The sequence below is a fragment of the Pygoscelis adeliae genome, unplaced genomic scaffold (genome assembly GCF_000699105.1).
Source record: "Pygoscelis adeliae isolate BGI_AS28 unplaced genomic scaffold, ASM69910v1 Scaffold19, whole genome shotgun sequence".
Lineage (NCBI taxonomy): Eukaryota > Metazoa > Chordata > Aves > Sphenisciformes > Spheniscidae > Pygoscelis > Pygoscelis adeliae.
Window position 1 is genome coordinate 1883825 of NW_008825533.1, and position 14476 is coordinate 1898300.

The 14476-nt window shown below is 36.4% G+C and overlaps 1 protein-coding gene across 1 annotated transcript in view; it reads right to left on the reverse strand.

Moving 5' to 3' along the window:
• Positions 1-14476, reverse strand: part of EDIL3 (EGF-like repeats and discoidin I-like domains 3) — a 190868-nt gene that overhangs the window by 11252 nt on the left and 165140 nt on the right. The gene's annotated exons all lie outside the window — the stretch shown is intronic.

The following is a 14476-nucleotide window of genomic DNA, read 5'->3' on the forward strand; positions in this document are numbered from 1 at the left end:
TTAAGCCTTTATTTCTTTTTCTACCTCTAAAGCTCTGACTTTTTCATTCCTTGATTTTTCTGAGTTCTTTATTTTATAATCATAGCACAAGACTTTTGAAAATGCAAGGCAGGAATCTTAAAGCCTAATAAAATCTGAGCTTTCAAGTGGCTTTCACATGGGTCAGCACATCTGTGATCAGTGCTTTTGAACCAGAACCCAACACTGAATATAACAGATTCGGGCCAGATGCCTTGGATTAAAATGATCAAGGAACAGAATACAGTAACAGAAGTAATTTGACCTAATAATGTATTTTTAGACGAAGAATGGAGGAGTTGAATTCCCTATCAAAATTGACATTTCCTTGAAATGTGAAGGTAAAACTGAGGCTTCATTCTGTGTCCTCCAGCAATGCAGCAAGTCAGTAAAAAAAAGAAAAAAGGTACATTTATTTCAAACAATAAATGGCTGTGAAGCAGTCGGCATTTTTAATATTGTCTGTTAAATCAGGCAAGAGAGACTAACAGTAAAAATATTACAGTAAAATGAGAGGAGTGCTGGACTCCATGAGAAGATGATTAATATGTTTTTACAGCAAAAAATTAAAAAGAGAAGGTGAAGGAATAAAGAATCTCTGGCTGATCAAATGCTGAAGATCCAGTCTTGCGATTTTGGCAAGCTGAGGCCCCCTCCGCAAAGTAGATTTTTACTGGAATGTGGGGCAAGACAGAAGAACAGATGTGATACCAAGCATAAGAAATTAATCATGAGAAGAGAAGGAAAAATAAACACGCATAAGAAGTCAGCTAGGCCAAGCCGATGCCTTTGAAAGATGGGACACTACAGTTCGGACTCTATAAAGAAGAAAACACAGAAAAGTGTAAGAATATATTTATAAGAAAAGAAGAAGAAAAATGACTCTTTAGAGCAATCAGACAAGGAAGACTGGAGACCCCTGCCCCAACATTTGAAGACAGGTACCAAATAATGAGTAGGAAATCTTTTTAAGAAAAGGAATAACTTAAAAGCTTCAACACTGAGATACTATGACAGTAAGTGGACAATGTCATTGTCCGCAGATGGCCCAAGAGTTTTGGTTCTACCAGAATGAACTAATTTATTGCCATCTGATAGTAGCAATGTTACTCAGAGGAGCACCCCAGAATGAGGGACGTATCCTTGGGAGGAAAAAATCTTTTTGTTTTCTCTTTGGTCAATGGGGAGAGGGAGGGACTCAATCAATGGTCACTCAGAGCAGGAGTCCGCTTTGGATGCTCTCATGGACTGCTTGAAGGGACTTCTTCTGTAAGGAAGAAGGGGGGCTTGCTTCCATAGCCTAAGTGGGCCTCTGGGAAATGAACACTGCTAATTAGTATAAGTCTTTCATGAATTAATAAACACTAGGTCTCCAGACCTTTCTTCCAAATATTTTGGAGTCTAAATGAATAGCCTGTTTTTCAAAAAGGCTGATCTGGTAAGGAATCACTAATTGGTTCACACTTCCAGGCGGCATTTGAACTAAACATTTCAGAGTCAACTTTAGATTCTTTATAAATAATTTTAACATCAGCATTTTCCAAGTGTAACCTCTTTTTAGCAGAGAATGCTTCTTATACTAAAAGTTAATGTCTCTCCTGTTAACTTGAAAAAATGCCTCCATAAAAAGGTTGTTTATTTTTAAAATATTGAAAGTAATCTAAAAGGATTTCACAAATATTTAACATGGCCATGACACTCAGAGTATTTCTTATTGAAATTCAGAACAGGGAGAAAAAATTCTCATTAAGATTCAGGGGATTTCAAAGGTAAAATCACAATAAATTTTTATTATCGCACAGATCCAATGTTAATAAAAATGTCCCAGTAACAATTGTTTTGTGCTTATAGGACATATACAGTGGCCTTGTACTCTTGTTCAGAAAAATGATGTGGGAAGCTGAAAGGTAATTTGGCATATGTTCAGCCTTTTTCTGAAAGACTTACATAGCACTATGTAGAATATGTGTGTGTGTTTATGTGTGTGTATTCTATTTAAAAAAATGAAAAAAAAAAAGAAGCAATGAATAAACAGACTGTTCTAGATCTTGAAAATACTGACAATACATATTGCTGGAGATGGAGGAAAAGAATAAAAGGATATAGCACCAGCACCTCCTTCTCATACTTTAGTATCTTATTTACTTAGTTATTCATAAGCTGATGAGAAGCCTTCAGGCCATAAAGATTGCTATTAACCTAGCATTAAAGAAATATAGCTTTTACTCTGTTGCTTTATTACCTTCTGCAAAGGGTTAACATCCTTGCTTTTCATTCTTCCTAATGAAAGTATTTTAGAGCAGAAAGGTGAGAAGAATTTACCCTAATTTCTAGGCAAAACATCTGCATTAAAATAGCTTAAACACAAGTCATAACTTCCCATCAGGATGCAGAACACATTTATTCAGTTAGTGCAGATTGCAAGTAACAGGCAATCAAACAAATTACTAGGGAGAGAAGTTGAATTAACACACAACCACTATGTACTCTTCAAAGCTGAATGTGATTAACAGGATCAGAATGTGATTTTGGCTTTTTCAAGGCAGCAGAATTTAGAACGAGGTACAGGCAATTAGTCTGCGACTGATAGGATCATTAGCTGGTTACAAGAAGAACCATGGTTTACAGTTTAATGTACATTTCTACAAGCAGCTGATCAAAAAGCCGTTTAACATCTTGTGTCTGAAAGAACTCTCTTGGGCTATAGCTACTCCCTTTGTACATATCTGTTTCCCACCTTGCTTCAGATGTTAAAGACAATTCAGTGTGATTTGGGGGACATGGCGTGACTAGTATTTGTACTGTAAATGATCTTCTTGATCAGAAGAAAACAGTCACATGCATGCTCTGTCCCTGCTCCGAGTAGTCCGAAGCTAATAAACCTCAACTCTCAGCTTCTGACTATGCAGATGTGCCCAATCTTCATATAGCCACCTTTGCACCTGAACTCCTTGAGAACCACAACTTATAGATGCAGAGACCTTTTACCTGGCAACATTCACTTCTCCCAAGAGCAGGAACATAAGGATGAGACACTTCTAGACATTTGGGACAGCTGCCCATAAACCAGTTTGGATCTGCAAGCAGTACAACTGCATTTGCGTGCACTGTGCTTGAGCACTGCTATACCGACCCTGGACTCAAGATAGTCCTCATGGTGATGCACTGCCTACCACAACCTACTGGCTTGGGTCTCCGTTATATCAGGAAGCTCAGTACAAGTGGAGTAGATGTGCCATGAAATATCAACCATAACTTTCTGAACATCCCCTCCCCACTCCCAACACACCTTTTCCCTCTTCTACATACTTGGTGGAAATAAATTAAGTTCCAGGCATTTGCTGGGACTATTAAGCAGGCAGGACAGCACATGAATAATAAGCCATGTGTGGACAGGACTCAGGACTCTCATGCTTTCATGAGATCACATGTGGAAGCTGAGTGACCACACAGCTCAAGTAGTCTCTCCTGGAGCAGAAATACACACTGCGACTCTGGCTTACAAGAAGACAAGCTTCGAGAAAATACAAATTGCAGAAGTCTCCAGCATCTCAGACATTAACAGGGGAGATGGATCTAGATGGCCATACATGGCAACCAGCTCTGGGTGGCCTCGCTTGATCAGGGGTAGTTGGACTACATGACCCCCAAAGGTCCCTTACAACCTCAACCATTCTGTGATTCTCTGATACCTAGCAGAACCCAGCCACACCGCCCAAAGCGTTGGAGACTGGGAAATGAAAAAGCACAGGTAGGCTGCGTTTATACTGACAAGCAGCACAGTGCAATGGGTGCAGATCTGTAAAACAAAGCAGCTGATATGGAGAACAGGATGTCTACACAGTGTGTGCTGCAGGGTTTTTACTTCCAGCTAGTCTGGACCAACTTTTGAAGCACGTCTTTTGGCTTAATTTCATCTGAAGGGAATCCATTTCATGCTCTGTGAGGATACTCCATCATGTGAACCAAAGCATGAAAACTGAAGACAGTCTTTAAGAATAGCATACTCCTTATCTACCCTGCAATGTTAAGGAGAAGAAAGAACCCTCAGAATCCAGGGGGCACCGGGTCCTATTTCACAATGAAGCTAATGGTAAGATGGCTCACTTGACCTTCAGCTGTGCATCTCTTCATCTCAGGACGTACAATCTCAGCTTCAATTCAAAGATGCAAAGAGAGATGGGGTGGAAGATTTCAGGAGTGCTGAGTGTTAAGGTTAGTTCAATAATGCCTTCTAATAATGATTTTAAATGTTCATTTTAGTCCCCTCCTTATACAGATATTATGTTTCTGCTCCCAGTATAACTAATCCTATGCCCAGCTTTTTTGTAATTTGAGAGATATAATTTTTCTGCCAGTTTTTTTTTATTTACCTTTGTAGTATTTGTAGACTGTTTTTTTATCACTTGTTGCCACATAATGCTGATGAATTTCTGGGTAGTCCTACTCTACCTGGCAAATAAGAGAGTCCCTTGGACTAAAAGCACCAGGGATCAAAAAGAAAGAAACCTGGATCCAACACATGTGAGATTAAGAGGGAAGCACAGCCGAGGTGGGGGCAGTGCTTACACTTAAAACATTGAAAACAGAAGGCCTGCATGGTCTCCAGCTACTACTTCACCAAGGTGCAGATCTGCCTGTCACATATGCTGGTCTTGTAAGGAGGTCTCAGATATTTTGGGGTGCTTAAGGTAATGTTAGAGACTCATGGTGGGGCACCTGAATCCCACCAAGACAGTCTAATGCACTTAAGCTGTCCTGAGCAGGTTATTTACTCTTCATTTAAGTCCTCGTGACTCCCATGATTTTTCCAGGGTAAACTGGCACACACAGATAGTTGCTATCTGTATCCAAGCCTAAGAAAAGGAGGGACAGGCTTGCAGTGTCTACAGCATAAAGGCAGAACTGCAGCTCTCCTTATTGCATCAGATATAGGCACTTAGCATTCTCCTCCATGCCCAAACACTGGAGATAAAAGGAAAATTGGTGACAGTACAGTAGACTGGCCACAGATGTGCAACACTTATATGTTTCTAACAACATTTCAGCAGCATTTCTTGTTTGTAAACTATGAAGCTTAGCATTTCAGGCTGTTTTCCAAAGGCTCATACTAAAAAAAAACCACCCCAAACTATAATCCATCATGCCTAATTGCATCTAAAAACTTTGAAGGAAAAAAACAACCAAGCAACTATACACTCTTGGTAGAGAAATCTAATTTCCATCACAGCATCCTAAGTAGCAGAGTGTTTTTAGTATAGTCACTGAAATATACACTATTAGGGTAAATACTTATGAATAAAACCTGAAAAAATTACAGTAAGAGAATAAGTTATGAGACAAAAGGAAATGCTTTAGAAGAAGCCATAATAATTTGATAGGAAGAAGCATTTCAGTTCAATATTCCACTATAAAGGATTTTCATTCTTTCTAAATAAAATAAAACAAAATAAAATAAAATGTATTTACATTTAATTGGGTCTGTATTAGTTAGCATATGTTTAAAATTAACCTTCTGCTCATGAACCCAGGTAGAGATGTTTGGTTTTCAGATGAAATAAGATTGGAGTGCCATTCTTCTTTAAAAATTTGGGGTTTGTTTTGCTTGCTTCTTTTTCAATTTAGACCTTCAACACTATTTTAACATTGTGTCACTATATTTCTAATGTCTGTAGTCCTCTAGGCTAAGATAATAAATACAACTCTTATTTTCTCAGTTACTCTTATTTGCCTCTTCTTAAAGAGCACATTCCCTCTGAATCACTTTATGACTGCAGCAACTGTATATAAGAAACAAGTTAGAAAGAATACCATGTACTTTCAGCTGTCCCCAGTACAATTTAAAAGTGAGAAACTGGGGTGTGAGGCCTGTCACTTGAAATCTCCATGGACTGTCAAAAATAGATCTCAAGCCATTACTCTGAAATTTTTGAAGTGAAACACACACACAAGCTCACGGGTCACTTCATTTCCATGAGCAACTTCTTAAGAAGCAGCTACTTAAATAGTACAGACTGTGTGAATCTTTCATTAATGTATTTATGTACTTAGTAATAACGGTTATATAGGTATTATGGGAAAAAGAGAATAAAACACCTTAATTACTATAGAATTTTTTCAGCATTTTAGTAAAAATTCAGATACATCAGATTTATATGTTAAACTGCATAGCCATTTTAAAAGCAGCATCTATTTCTTACACAGAAACTTTTTCTAACCACACTTTACTAAACCATGACTAATATAATTTTATTGCTATGTCAAACGTAAAATGTACAAAAAAAAAAAAAAGCAGCAAATTTTTGCCTTAGGATCTGGATTTTCAAAAGCACCAAAGGGAGTTGCTACCCATTTCCTATGGGAACTCAAGGCAGCTGAAGTTCTGCAGTCATAGTATCAGCACGCTGGTAAATCACGCCTGCAGCACACACAAGATAATACTGTTTTCATACTGATCCTGCAAACTGGAATGACTGCTGTGAGTATTGGTAACTCCCACAACTTACCAGCGCGTATTCATGTCCTCACAGGAAATGGCAGTACCTGGTATGTCCAGGTTTGAACGTAGTCTGAAGTAAAAGAAAATTTAGTATTTCAAAATGATAACATCAGTGATGATTAAATCTATAACCTTTTCTCCTAAAATTGAATATTTCACATCTGTGTGCGGGAGTATTTTTACCATAAATGTGATTTCATAGAGATGACATAGTTGATTGCATTGGTCACCAACAGTCAAGAAACCATTAATAAAACAGCAATAGTCTCTCTATCTACTATGGAATAGTCAAAGCTTATCAGTCCTTGATGGTGCTAAGAGATTTAAAAATAGTCCATTAAATTACCAGTGATTAAGCAGGCTTAGACATCTGGTGGAGTTAGAAGAAGCTTTTGAGCTGCATTGGTATGCTTCAAGAGTTGATAAAATTTATGTTAGATCAATCAGTTGGAGTTCTTGTGGGAAAGCCAACGACAAAACAATACTTAGCCATTAAAAAAAAAAAGAGAGAAAAAAATATGAATATGATCATGAGTAGTTCATGATACAACACACTGACAGTGTATTATGCTACCTTTCTGTCAAGGTCTTCAGCTGAACACTACTGCAAGCAGTGACTGTACAGTACAATTCGCTGATCCTGGCACCTAGTTATGGCTAGAAATAGATATGGAAATTGGAAAAAAAAAAAATTTACATTTGGTTCTTTACATAATGGTAATTGCCTTTAAAAGCAAAAATTGCATAAAACAGGATGATGATAAGAAGTAGCTTTCAGGATTGTAATTTCTGGAGGATATAATTTAAAGCAGTTATTGCTGTACTAACAATAATGATGCTGATAACTTCTGATCAAAAGCTTTTGACTATGACTAAAGGTGAAAACAAAACACAGAAAAGAACAATTATCAAAGTAAAAAAAAATTATGAAAAATATCAACCATTTCCGTTTCTGCTTGTCTTTCCTCTAATCTATGAATAAGAAACAGATCATCCTGAGATGCTAGATGGGCATGTTCCACTCTCTTTAGGTTGCAAGAAAGGAGTTTTGTTACCTCTCCTTATTTTACTAAAATATATCCCAAGTTGATGAGCAATTTATCAGTAAGATTTCCTGCATGCCAGTGCTGTGGGCTCTGTCCCAGTGCGATTCCCTAGTTTTCTGTTAAAGACCACTGTAGGGAATCTCAGGTGCTGGAGTGGGTAACACAGCTGCAAAACACTGGCAAACACAGATAGGATAAAACTTGGAATGTAAGCAGGGGAAATGCGGTCTCTTTAACTGTAGATTTCAGAATGACACTTGATAAATAGAAATGTGAAGAGCAAGGGAGCTAACATTTTATACCAGCACTTTGAAACAGCGTCAACTTTTGAACTGCAGTCAGGAGAAATCTAAGTATATCAGATTTCATTTGTCTTAGGTTTTCAGCACATTATGGGTTTCAAACTGAAATCAAAGGCTGCTGATGCAATGCCTGGGAAAGCAAAATCCTTCCCTACAAATGAATTACTGCAACTTCTGCTTGGTTTCCCGTAGGGAAGGTGATGCGACACTTTTTATTGGAGGACTGATAAATATCTTTGTAAAAATGTTGGGATCATAAATGGACTCACCTACGCATGAGCAGCTCATTTTATTTTTAAAATGAAAAATAATGGTGGTAATATGGAAGTTCATTATTCACCTGGTCGGTTTTTCTCAGGTGATTAATAATGTTGCAAATATTTTCTGCAGTACATAAAAATGTCCCAATAACCTATGAGTGTCTGGGCTATAGATCAACAAGTAAACTTATGATAAGCTTGCACATAAGATACTGCAAAATGATTAATAATTAATATAACTACTGAACTGTTGAAATACTAACAAAAACCTGCCTGTAAGCAAAGTTAAATCTGCCTAGAAGATAAGTGAGGTTTAGGCTGAAAGTTCCTCCTTGTATTTAAAAGCTCTGAGTGCATGACTCTTATTTTCAAAGGAAATGCAGCCAAGACAGCATCATTCAGCCATTCTTTTTAAGAATGACTTTGCCCATCTGTCAGCCAGGTTTATTATGCATAACCTGTTTCATACAGCTTTGCTGCTATCGCTGTAAACTAAAAATGTCAAAATTGTGCTACCAGACTTTGAAAACAACAGTAAGCTGTTTTAACTATTTTTTTTGTGTGTTCCCCCCTGAAATGATAGGACAGGCTTTTGTTTCCAGTGATACACTGTTAATGACCAGCAGAAATACACAAAATTGGTGCACTACAATGTAGGAATTGGCTTTGGCTTTTTTAGCTAGAGAAGTGTTTTTCCAGGTTTACAGAAGAAATCAAGTTTCTTTTTCCTTTTAGACTAAATAGCTTGGCACTTGTAAGGCAATAATCTTGTAATGTACTGGCTGGAATACAATTAAAAGGTCTATTAATCTTCATTCTCCAGGACATAAGAAAGATTATCTGTTATTAGTCAAAAGGACACCCTGGAGCCCCTATTATAGACCTTCGTAAATAGACCTCTGGTCAAAATAAGACTAGGCTACTGGCAGGACATATCCAACCCTGGGACTCAGTTCTGCCTTTGATCTGACACAGACGTATTTTCTTGGCTTTCAAAACACCTTGTAATGCTTATTGGCACTCTGCACCTACTGCGGAGCGCATGGAAAGTGCAAGGCATGACTGATTTAAGGGATTAACACTTTGCTAAAATTGTTGACCAAGCCTGGAGTTATACGGGAGAATATTTTCCTGTTCCCCCAAAGTTTAAAAAAATAAACAAATCACTTTGCACTGTCAGAAATGGAAAAAAACCACCCTGAGAGATACAAGATGAAAAAGTATGCTTTTGAAGTAGTTGATCAGTATGCTGGCCATCAGGCCTGCCTGGCCCACATTCAGTTTCTGATCTGGGTAAAGAAAAGAAGGGTAATGAGAATGGACTTCCACATTCCAGAAAAAAGTAACAATTAAATTTCTTTTACTATTTTTACCATATATTCCATTTTAGAGCTTTTGTGATGAAAGTTCCACAAAAACTAATTGACTGGGAAATATCATAGGAATTTTCAACAAGGAACTTGGATTAAATGAAATTCCGAACAGTTCAAACCCAGATTTTAAACTGGAACCCACAGATGCAGTAGCAGTTAATTCAAACTGCACTATGTTAAATTAAATATTAAGAAAAGCTGATCTGGAACCAGAGCTTTAGTTTTTGGAAGTGATTCAAAATTGATTTGTCTCTGAAATTTGCATGGCATTTTTCATAAAATTAGAAGTTTTACCATTTTTATAGTGATATGAATTTCTATTGAAGAAGTGCAAAATTATCTATCAAGATATTTCATTTTCATAAGGACAGGTATAAAAATAAAAATATGATCTCCAAATTATTTTAAAGTTAATAGCAAAAAATAAAATGTTGCAGTTTTCACTTAGAATGTTTTCCATTTCTTTTCTTAATAATGGAAAGACCATATCAATTGCTGACAGATTTTTTTTTTTTTTTTAAATTGACAACTATTCCATCCTTTGTACTATTAAATAATTAATCAAAGGTGTACTAATGCTTTGGAGCATAGGCAACAGGGTAAATCAATGCAGACAAATTATTTCCTAAGCTTATCTGTACTGTTCTCAGCTTGAAAAAGAAAAGGACACAGAAAACTGGAGGTCTGTGGACATGGAGCTTGGTGGTTGAAGTTACATCTGTTTTGAAATTAAGTATCTCTCCTTATGCCACCATTTCCAGTATAAATAACTATACATAAGTTCCAAACATCATGCTTGTTGCTTTCTATGCTTAACATATTAACGATTTAGATGACAACAAATGTTATGTCAGGTTCGCACTGAGCAGATTAGTAAAAACATCTGGGTCATTTTTCAATATATGAAGAGTGCCAAAATTCCCTAGGAGTACTTTGGTTACAACTAATTGCAACTAACATTTTTGAAAAAGAAGATAACAACTTTTTGAACCAAGGATAGTAAAAGAGAAACGTATAGCTATTGCTGGAAAAGCAAACACAGTCCTCTCAAAAACATAACTATTTTCTATAATAAACAGGGCTGGATCCCAAAGAAAGTAATATCTGAAGCAGAATATTTGTGAAATTCTACATTTGCATATACCCACACAACCCCTACTGACATCTGTTACAGCTAACAAAGAGCTGCACATACACCACAGAGGGTGAAGTCTGGTCTGCCATAAAACAGAAGAAAGATAGGAGATGATAAATTATTAATGAAGTCAAAATCTTAACTTAAAAGTTTTGAGCACCAACACACAGAGAAGTCTGTGAAATCGCAGCATTAAGAAATCTGAAAAGAACATATTTTCAGCTCTGGGCGATGTGTTTTCCTTGTAGATCCATCAGATATTTCTTGCTTTTTTTCTTTCTCCCTTATGTTCGCAGTGTTCCCTTCTCAAAGATTAATCTCTTGAATGGCTCCTGCAGCCCTTGCTCTGTCAGGTGCGTATAAGCCTAATTTATTAAAATCCCGTGTTTACTGTCAAAGAATCTGCACATTTGTGAAAGGCTTGGCAAAAACAGAATTTTTCAGTCAACTTCAAGCATGTGGGAGATGTTGTGACACATCCACTTTCATAGTTCGGTGGTTAAAAACTAATTTTAAACGTGTATATCAGGGAAACTTGAACATCTACCAATTGCACCTACCAAGAAAAAGTTTTGATAAAAACATGTCTTAATGTAAATTAACTTCTACTAGAAAATAAAACATTACATTGGCTGGCAGACAGAAATAAAAGATCTTTGGCTTATCACTGCAGCAGACTGTCTGCTAAGTGGAGTTTTCTATGAAGAATTCAAGTAAAAAAATACAGTTATGCAGTTTATAGATTTTCTCCACTGACTATAAGTAGATGTTTCTTACTCATGCATTGTGGTTTCATGGAGTGGACTGTTTCCTAACTATTTGCTCTGTAGGCAGCAGAAAATATACCTCTATTACTATAACGCGAATCAGCAGTAATTTGTGTACTGACTTGCAAGAGATTATTGTGCTTATATTAGATGCCTCAATGAAAGAACATAATTCTCAAATTTCCTATGGTATCCAATAGTGAAAATGTTAATTTTTCTCATAGAAAACTGTATTTTAAAAAACACAGGCATTAACAGAAAGTTTATATTTTAAAATTGATTTGTCTCTGAAATTTGCATGGCATTTTTCATAAAATTAGAAGTTTTACCATTTTTATAGTGATATGAATTTCTATTGAAGAAGTGCAAAATTATCTATCAAGATATTTCATTTTCATAAGGACAGGTATAAAAATAAAAATATGATCTCCAAATTATTTTAAAGTTAATAGCAAAAAATAAAATGTTGCAGTTTTCACTTAGAATGTTTTCCATTTCTTTTCTTAATAATGGAAAGACCATATCAATTGCTGACAGATTTTTTTTTTTTTTTTAAATTGACAACTATTCCATCCTTTGTACTATTAAATAATTAATCAAAGGTGTACTAATGCTTTGGAGCATAGGCAACAGGGTAAATCAATGCAGACAAATTATTTCCTAAGCTTATCTGTACTGTTCTCAGCTTGAAAAAGAAAAGGACACAGAAAACTGGAGGTCTGTGGACATGGAGCTTGGTGGTTGAAGTTACATCTGTTTTGAAATTAAGTATCTCTCCTTATGCCACCATTTCCAGTATAAATAACTATACATAAGTTCCAAACATCATGCTTGTTGCTTTCTATGCTTAACATATTAACGATTTAGATGACAACAAATGTTATGTCAGGTTCGCACTGAGCAGATTAGTAAAAACATCTGGGTCATTTTTCAATATATGAAGAGTGCCAAAATTCCCTAGGAGTACTTTGGTTACAACTAATTGCAACTAACATTTTTGAAAAAGAAGATAACAACTTTTTGAACCAAGGATAGTAAAAGAGAAACGTATAGCTATTGCTGGAAAAGCAAACACAGTCCTCTCAAAAACATAACTATTTTCTATAATAAACAGGGCTGGATCCCAAAGGAAGTAATATCTGAAGCAGAATATTTGTGAAATTCTACATTTGCATATACCCACACAACCCCTACTGACATCTGTTACAGCTAACAAAGAGCTGCACATACACCACAGAGGGTGAAGTCTGGTCTGCCATAAAACAGAAGAAAGATAGGAGATGATAAATTATTAATGAAGTCAAAATCTTAACTTAAAAGTTTTGAGCACCAACACACAGAGAAGTCTGTGAAATCGCAGCATTAAGAAATCTGAAAAGAACATATTTTCAGCTCTGGGCGATGTGTTTTCCTTGTAGATCCATCAGATATTTCTTGCTTTTTTTCTTTCTCCCTTATGTTCGCAGTGTTCCCTTCTCAAAGATTAATCTCTTGAATGGCTCCTGCAGCCCTTGCTCTGTCAGGTGCGTATAAGCCTAATTTATTAAAATCCCGTGTTTACTGTCAAAGAATCTGCACATTTGTGAAAGGCTTGGCAAAAACAGAATTTTTCAGTCAACTTCAAGCATGTGGGAGATGTTGTGACACATCCACTTTCATAGTTCGGTGGTTAAAAACTAATTTTAAACGTGTATATCAGGGAAACTTGAACATCTACCAATTGCACCTACCAAGAAAAAGTTTTGATAAAAACATGTCTTAATGTAAATTAACTTCTACTAGAAAATAAAACATTACATTGGCTGGCAGACAGAAATAAAAGATCTTTGGCTTATCACTGCAGCAGACTGTCTGCTAAGTGGAGTTTTCTATGAAGAATTCAAGTAAAAAAATACAGTTATGCAGTTTATAGATTTTCTCCACTGACTATAAGTAGATGTTTCTTACTCATGCATTGTGGTTTCATGGAGTGGACTGTTTCCTAACTATTTGCTCTGTAGGCAGCAGAAAATATACCTCTATTACTATAACGCGAATCAGCAGTAATTTGTGTACTGACTTGCAAGAGATTATTGTGCTTATATTAGATGCCTCAATGAAAGAACATAATTCTCAAATTTCCTATGGTATCCAATAGTGAAAATGTTAATTTTTCTCATAGAAAACTGTATTTTAAAAAACACAGGCATTAACAGAAAGTTTATATTTTTAAGAGCAACAACATCTTAAGTATTTTTCCTCACTGACTGATTCCCAGCAAGGCTTCGCAGAAAGGTGTTGCCAAGGTGAGGTTAAAAAGACACTCCTCAGGTTATACCCACAGTGGATAACTGTCCTGTTTTTCCCAAATGTCATGTTAAACCGACCAGCTTGAAAGGCTTTGTGAAACTCGGTGAGAATATTCTGCTCAGAGCGAGCACTGCATTGCATTTCAGTTGGGATTAAAGAGTGTCTTTGTCTTAGCCCCCAAAAAAACACAAAAAAGGGCCTGATACACCTACTTTATGTGTACTAATGCACCTATCCCCATGAACTTCAATGAAAACCTTGGCTATAGGCACTGCACACAGGTACAGGCATCAGAGATCCCGAGTTCACAAGAAATTACTAGTGCAGTGAAGTTGACCTTCTTGTATCATAGGCCAGAGGTCTCACCCCAAAACTACAGATCATCCCCCAGGACTATTTAGGTTAGGTATTTCAGCCCTTTTAAACTGCAAAGCCACGGATGAGGCAGATGAAGCTTTTCCTACACATACTTTTGATTTTAGAAAGACCTTGCCAAACAGAAGGCAAAGGGGTTCACATAAACACATAGGGGTTACCCTGATTTAAAAGTACTTTGTCACTCTCCATGATAAATGGTCCATACTCTATCCTGAACAAGAGCAACAGAGATGACTGGAAAAAGAAGATAAAGTATCTACTAAAAAAAAAATTGATTTTCTTAATATAAAGTGGGTACTTTGTTCACAGCAGTGCTTTTGCTTGTAGTACTGTGGGTGAAGCAAATAATTCCTAAATTAACAACAACAACAACAACAAAAAAGCCAACATATTAATTCCTAGTATTTCC